General features: G+C 40.6%; 1 pseudogene; it reads right to left on the bottom strand.

Annotated features, from left to right (window-relative positions):
• Positions 1-282: 282 nt before the first annotated feature.
• LOC110205025 (chloride intracellular channel protein 1-like) lies at positions 283-1,511 on the bottom strand (annotated as a pseudogene).
• Positions 1,512-7,320: the final 5,809 nt, after the last annotated feature.

Here is a 7,320-nt window from a genome sequence, read left to right as displayed (position 1 = left end):
GATTCAAGTCCCTCACCATCTTGGTTCCCCTCCTCTTTTTCTTTTTCTTTTTTGTATTTTAACTGTTTTATTATTGAAATATTTTCATCCTATCCCTTTCCAGAAAAAATCCCACTCCTTTTACTCCCCACCCTGCCCCCCAACAACCTTCCCTGCTCTTCTCTACTTTATTTCAAAATTCTATGTTCAGCGGACATCTTGAAATGTGTTCATTGGGCAGCCTTATCAAGCCATTTGTGAAAGAAGTAGTGGGGTAGAGGAGGAAAGAAGCTCTGTCCATGGCTACTGTAGGGCTTTGGCTTCTAGCTCATAGGCCAGCTCTATCTCCTCAGCCTCTGGACAGGTAGAGAGGCAAATTCCTCTCTGGCATAAGCATTGCGCAGGTATCTTTGCACCCCTCGAAACTCCTCTGGGATAGAAAATCGCCAATATTTCTCACATACAACCTGTACAATGTGGAGTTTGGGCAGTAGGTTGCAATCAGCCAATGAAGCTCATCACCATCCAGAAACTTTCTGTGGGAGACACCTTCGTCTTCTGCACTTGTCTCGTCAGTCTCCTCAGGAAGTGGTGATATCAAGAGCTGTCTGAAGAAACTTCAGGGCTTTTGACAGCCCCTTCTCCAAGTTGGCATTGAGTGCTGGGTTTGAATTCTTGATGTAGGCAGAAAATTTGGCGAAGATATCTAGTCCAGCTGTGTTGGATTCTGGGTTCTTAGCTGCCAACTTGGGGTACCTAGGGAGACTCAGCACCTTCTCCAAAAACTCTTCAATCTTGTTAGTGTCTATGTGTATTTCAGTGCCGTGCAGTAAAAATGGGAGCTGACCTCCAGGACACAACTTCTGTACTGTCTCTGTTCTCCTCTTGGTGTCTACAGTGGTGACATTGAAGGTGACCCCTTAAGCCAGAGCACCATGAAAAGTCTTTGGGAGAAGGGGCAGTTTCCAATCTTGGCACCATCACTGCCGGCCTTGACGGACAACACACACACACACACACACACACACACACACACACACATACACACACACACACACACACACACCAGCTAGGTCCAGATCCTCCCCCACCACTCATTCACCCCCCAGCTCCTCTGGTTCCCCTCTTCTTCTTTTTTTTATTTCAATTTTTTTATTTTTTCAATATGCTTTTGAGTTGAAAATTTTTCTCCCTTTTCCTCCCCCCCACCCTCCCCAAGACAGCGCACAATCTGATATAGGCTTTACATTTACATGCCCATTACACATATTTTCACATTAGTGAAGTTGTAAGTAAAAATTAAAACCAATACAAGGATGGTTCCCCTCTTCTTAATGCAATCTTCTAGTTTGTCAATGTTTTTTTGTAAAACATTGTTCTTAGAACTGAACCCAATTTTCCTCCAGCTTTGGTCTGTCTAGGGCAGAGTACAGCCAGACTAACATGTCTCTTGCTCTGGGTGGTATGCCTTGAAAGGCGTACCTTGAAACGTAGCCCAAGCTGGCATTACTTTTGGGGGCTTTCTTATTCATTCTACTGATATGTTCAGTTTTCAATACATTAAAAATCCTAGATGTTTTTCATAAGAAATGTTGTTCAACCATGCTGCCCCTATCCTATATTTATTCAGTTGGGGTTTTTTATCCAAAGTATAAGGCTTTTCATTTATTCCCATAAAATTTAGTCTTAGATCCACTTCATTGCTCTAAGCTGTTAAAATCTTTTTATACCCTGACTCTCTCTTCCAACTGATTAATTATACCATTCAGATTTGTGTCATTTGGAAACATTAAAAGCATACACTGATTCATCTGAGTCAATGGTAAAAATATTGAACAGCATAGGGCTCATAACAAATCTCCAAGCACTCGACTAATGACCTTTGTCCAAGTTAAGATGACTACACTTTGGACTACACTGGTTTCTCAAAAGGTTCAAAAACTACCCAGCTATACTGTTATCAAGCTCCTATCTCCCAATCTTGTCTGCAAGGATTGCATGAGAGGAACTGTCAAGTGCCACGCTGAAATTCAGATTTGTTATGTCTATAGCTTCCCCCAATACAGTCTAGCATCCTTACTAGCCAAAGAAATGGCACTATTCTGGCATAACTTGTCTTTGATGATGCCATGCTAGCTCTTAGTGATCATGGCTTCTTTTTTAAATGCTTATAAATCATTTCTTAGAAAATGTCTTCTCAAATTTGGATGGTAATCAAAGCCAAGGTCACAGGTCTATAGTTTCAGGACTCCACTTTCTCAACTTTAAAAAAATCAGGACATTTTAATAATTTTTCAAAAATCATTGATAGCAGAGTTGTCCATTGACCTATTCTTCCAGTATCATGGAATAGAGTTCTATCGTGCTGTTTTATTGTCCTGGTAATTTGACTTAATGTCAAATCAGCCTGATCTCTCCAGCTAACATCTCCCTGATGTGGGTTACCTGTTACTTGTATACCCCAGGCTGTTAGATACTGAGACGGGTGCCTATCTGCACAGGAAATGTTTAAGAGGCTCCTTACCTGAGGCAAAAGTGAACTTCTTTTCATGAATTTTTTTGTTGTTGATGATGCCTTGTGTCTACTGTTCTAAATGATTACCTGACATAAAGAGCTCTCTTTGCCTATAATTATTAAGTATTTAATTTTATAGATAGCATGTTCTGATGTAGCCTTGAAGTCCAGACCTGGGTTCAGTTTCTACCTCTGACACATGCCAGATGTGTGACCCCTGAGCAAATCACTTAATCTTCCACTGGTCTAAGCAACTCTATGTATAAGTTACAGAGAAACTGTTCAAAGGAATTTCTTCACCCTGAATCTTCCTGTGCCAGGGAAACCACAGGTGCAGTCCCTATGTGTTTCAAAATAACTCTAATCCTCTCAAAAACCAATTTTCTAAGTTATCCACCCACTTTCAACATGAAAGGTTTAATTCGAAATTGGATGAGACAGAATGATATTATCCCAAACCTCTGTGATAAGAACAGCCCAAGAGAAGCCACGCTCAGAAAGAGAGACCTTGGCTTCAGATTGAAGCTGAGGAAGAGACCTCTAGAAGAAAGGTTTGGCTTCATGCCATTTCAGAAGATGAAGCCAGCTGTTCTGAAGTCCAAATGGGTCATATTGCTGTCACTTTGCAGACACACATCCATGACTTAGGTGCATTCTGCATGACTCATTCCATTAAGGTCAGACCATTCGTCTTTGATTAGATTAGCCACTAGATGGCACTCATCCATGGTAGCTCAGGGTTTGGAAGCTTTGCTCCCTTGGCAAAGTGGCTGCTGAGGAGAGGTTCAGGAATACCCATTTAGGATTATAAAATAATTTCTTGACTGGCTAATTAAAAAAAAAATAATAATCTACTTAACAGTTACAATAATACAAAGTCATTCAGCAGAAGACATTTTAAAAAGGCAAATAGCTTAGGAGGTTTACTCTCTAGACTCACCCTACAAATTATCTAATGTTCACCCAAAGTAATATTGTGATTTACAGTTATCAGTGTCTGTAGGGTAGGATTTCAGAGTCCCTCTGGTTGTCTCCTCCCAGCACTAACGGCATCTCTGTGCAGCTGCTACGTAATATAGCTCTGCTAGCTAACTGATTCAGGACACACGCCTTGAGTCTGGAGACCCTAAGGCAGATTTGACTTTAGTAACAATGTGCTCATTAGCACATTAGTGAATGAATGTACACTAGCTGTTGAGTATTTTTTCACATTGGGCAATTTCTCCCACTCTGGGGGACAAATAGTGCTTCTTCTTTTCTCCTACTGATGGGTGGAGGGAGGGGGGAGTGAAAGAAATCCAAACTGGGAAAAGTGGTCCTTTCCTCGTTTCCTCTTTGCCACCTGTCTGCTCCGAGCAAGAAGACTTGAGCCAAAATGGAATGTCCCTCTAGTTCTTAAAACTGTAGAATGTAGATGAGATGGTTGTTGTTTGGCCTCGCTTCCTTATCCAAGTCCAGTGGCTAGATAGGACTCTGGAGCCAAAGGAAACCTGCCAGGTCATCTAGCTCAATGCCCTGATTTTACAGATAAGAAAAACAATCTAATTCCTGCTAAATGTGTCTGGTCTTGCTTAGAAATGGCTGAGATCCTGTTCTTCTCAGAGGATTTTTTTGTTTTGTTTCAGGCGAGGCATTTGGGGTTAAGTGACTTGTCTAGAGTCACATAGCTAATAAGTGTTATATGTCTGAGGCTGGACTTGAACTCAGCTCCTCCTGACTCCAAGGCTGGTAATCTATCCACTGAGCCACCTAGCTGCCCGTTCTCATTGGATTTAAAGCTAGAAGGCCCTTTAAAGATCATCTGGTCCATTCATTTTACAGATAAGAAAACTGAGGCCCAGAAGGGATAAAATGATTACCTAAGGTCATACAAGACAGTAAGGGGTTGAATTGGGGTATGAATCCAGACCTTCTTATTCCAAAGCCAATCTATTCATCCTATCTCCCTGGAGTGAGATTCTAAATTGTCACTTTTTTGCCGATAGGCAATTAGCCTGCCTAAAAACCACCCTGGTTTCTTATGGACATATATAAGAAGCCCCAAGAATCACACGTAAAAGCATTCAACATAGATTGAACAGATACAATATAGTTATCTTCAGATCAAAGGAAAAGCTGATCAGGACATTTTAAGTCATTGAGAACTGACTTTAAAAACATCTGTGACATATCTGTATGTGTAACTGTATGACATAGAATAGATCAAAATAAAGTTATTTTGAGCAAGAAGAGATAGTATGACTTGTTTTGCTTTCTTTTCTTTTGTTCTCCAATTTGGTATTGGTTGGATTATATCAATAAGGCAAATGAACAGTTTTGTGTGAGAGGCAGTGTGGTAGAGTAGACAGAGAATTGGCCTTGGAGCCATGAAGATATAAGTTCATGGTCCAGTCACACATATAGTTTGTGTGAGTCGGGGCAAGCCACTTAACTTCTCAGTGGTATAGACAACACTTTAAGACTAAGATGCAGTAGACTTTTACGAATAGAGGAAATTTCCTCTTCTGGAAGCTTGTTTTTCTGGAAGTTGGTTTTCCAAACCAATGTGTTCATAGGTCCAGTCTGTCTCTATTTTTATTTAAACAAAAGTTTTATTTTAAAAGCTTACAGAACTAATAAAAGTTCTATAGAGATAGTAAATGTTCTCTGTTGTTTCACTGCTGTGGCTGTTCCTTCCATCCATGTGGATGTCAAATATTCCTTTCACTTAAGCGAGTTTCTGTGACCTCTCAAATTCCATAGCTGGTGGTCGATTGCCTGGTGATGAACTCCTCTGAACTTAACTAGGCTGATCTTTGCTGATAGATGCAGAGTTCATTCCTCAGCCCATATTCAAACTTTGCAAGTTGGAAGGCCCTGCCAGAGTATATCCAGGACTAGCATAGCCCTGGATAATTCAGAGTCCAGTCCATTCCATGCCGAGGCATTAGAATAGGACTTTATTAGAGACACGTCTCATTGATTTTATGTAACATGCATGGAATGTAGCAAACACCCCAAGTTTTCTGGTCCTCAGGCCTAAGCCTATGTTGCTGGCCTTGTAATCCTAATAAGCAATAATAATTCACCTTAGAGCAGCATGTAAAGCAAAGAGCACAATCTAGGTAGGACCAGAGAAGCTTGCTGAGGACTTGCCAAATCCTCAATCAGTGACAGGAATGTCACCCTGCTTCTGACCCACTGCCTTGCTGTGACCTGCATTACCTGTTCCCCTGGTTCCTGACTAACTGCCTGGTTTCTGACCCACCATGCTGCCTTAAAATAGAGTGCCTGTGTACTCTTTAGTTTCTGGTAGTGTTCTGCATTCACGATACAGTGCCTTGCCCTATCTCCTATGCCCGTGGGCTCCCTAACTGCTGATAGTTTGATGGGCTTGACCGCTGTATCCTGGACTTACCCTAGATCAAGACAGCTCCTATGCCTAGGCAATACTTTTTCTTTTCTGCTTTGCCTGGTCCTGGCTTTCCACTCTGTTTCTATGATCTCTAACTTGCTATACAATGGACCTACCATAACAAAAATTAGGGTAACTAGACAAGGGCTCTGTTCAATAAAGGTGTTTGATTAGATGAGTGACATCATCCTAATGGTATTGTAGAAAGATTGTTCTGGTGGTTATATTCAAGATGGACTGGAGTAGGAATAGGCTAGAGACAAGAAAAACAGATAGCAAACTACTGGAATAGTTCCAGCATGAGATGATAAACTCCTGGAGTTTATCAATCAATCAATCAATAAACATTTATTAAGCATCTTCTATGTGCTATGCACCATGCCAAGCAATGAGAATACAAAAAGAAGCAAAAGACAGTTGTGCCCTCAAAGAGCTTACAATCTAATAAGGGAGACAACATGCAATAAATATATACAAAGCAAGTATGTATACAAAGACAGATCTCACTCTATGTGTGTGTGCATGTGTGTATGTATAAAGCAAGGATACAGGAAAATAGAAAATAATTAAGAGGATTTGGGGAAGGTCTCCAGTAAAAGACGGGATTTTAGCTGAGATTTAAAGGAAGCCAGGGAGGTCAATAGGTGGAGTGGAGGAGAATTCCATTCCAGGCATGGGGACAACAGTCAGAGATAATGTGAGAGCTGAGAGATGGAATGCGGCGTTCATGGAACAGGCAGGAAGCCAGTGCCACTGATTCAAAGAGTATATGGTGGAGAGTAAGGTGTAAGAAGACTAGAAAGGGAGAAGGGGACCAGGTTATGAAGGGCTTTGAATGCCAAACAGAGCATTTTGTATTTGAATTGTTTATAGTTCTCTGCTTGACTTGGTGTCCACCTGAGAACTTCTGATCCTCCCAACTTGAAATGACTCCAGGAGATCTTTCTGCCTTTCTTCTTCCAGTCATAATCTATATTTCCTTTACCTTTCTCCTAATCTAAAAGCCTGTGATACTATTACTGATAATAGCTGACATACATTGTCTTAACTAAGTCTCATAACAACCTTAAGAAGTAGGTACTACAGGTATTTATTATTATTATTATTATTATTATTATTATTATTCCCCATAGAGAAAACTGAGGCTCAGACAGCTTATTCCGAACCATAAAAATACTTCATCTAGACTTCCCCAGGAGGTTTTTCTGACCTTTTAAGAAAATCTTTATTTTTCATTCCTTGTAAGATTAAAATAAAACACTCATCTCCTTCCTTTTCTAAATCTATATAGGACTTGCTAGTTAACAGCTCTCCTAGCTGATTTCCCTTAGCAACACTTGGCAACTGACTTTTCTTAGAATTTACCTGAGCTACTTGAGTTTCAAGTGACACCAGAGAGCTCTTCCCAAATTCTCCATTTAAGGAGGATGCT

Source organism: Phascolarctos cinereus, unplaced genomic scaffold (assembly GCF_003287225.1).
Source record: "Phascolarctos cinereus isolate Bilbo 61053 unplaced genomic scaffold, phaCin_HiC Scaffold_4;HRSCAF=312, whole genome shotgun sequence".
NCBI classification, from domain to species: domain Eukaryota; kingdom Metazoa; phylum Chordata; class Mammalia; order Diprotodontia; family Phascolarctidae; genus Phascolarctos; species Phascolarctos cinereus.
The sequence above is the reverse complement of the archived record's forward strand: the minus strand, read 5'-3'. Positions and strand labels throughout refer to the sequence as shown.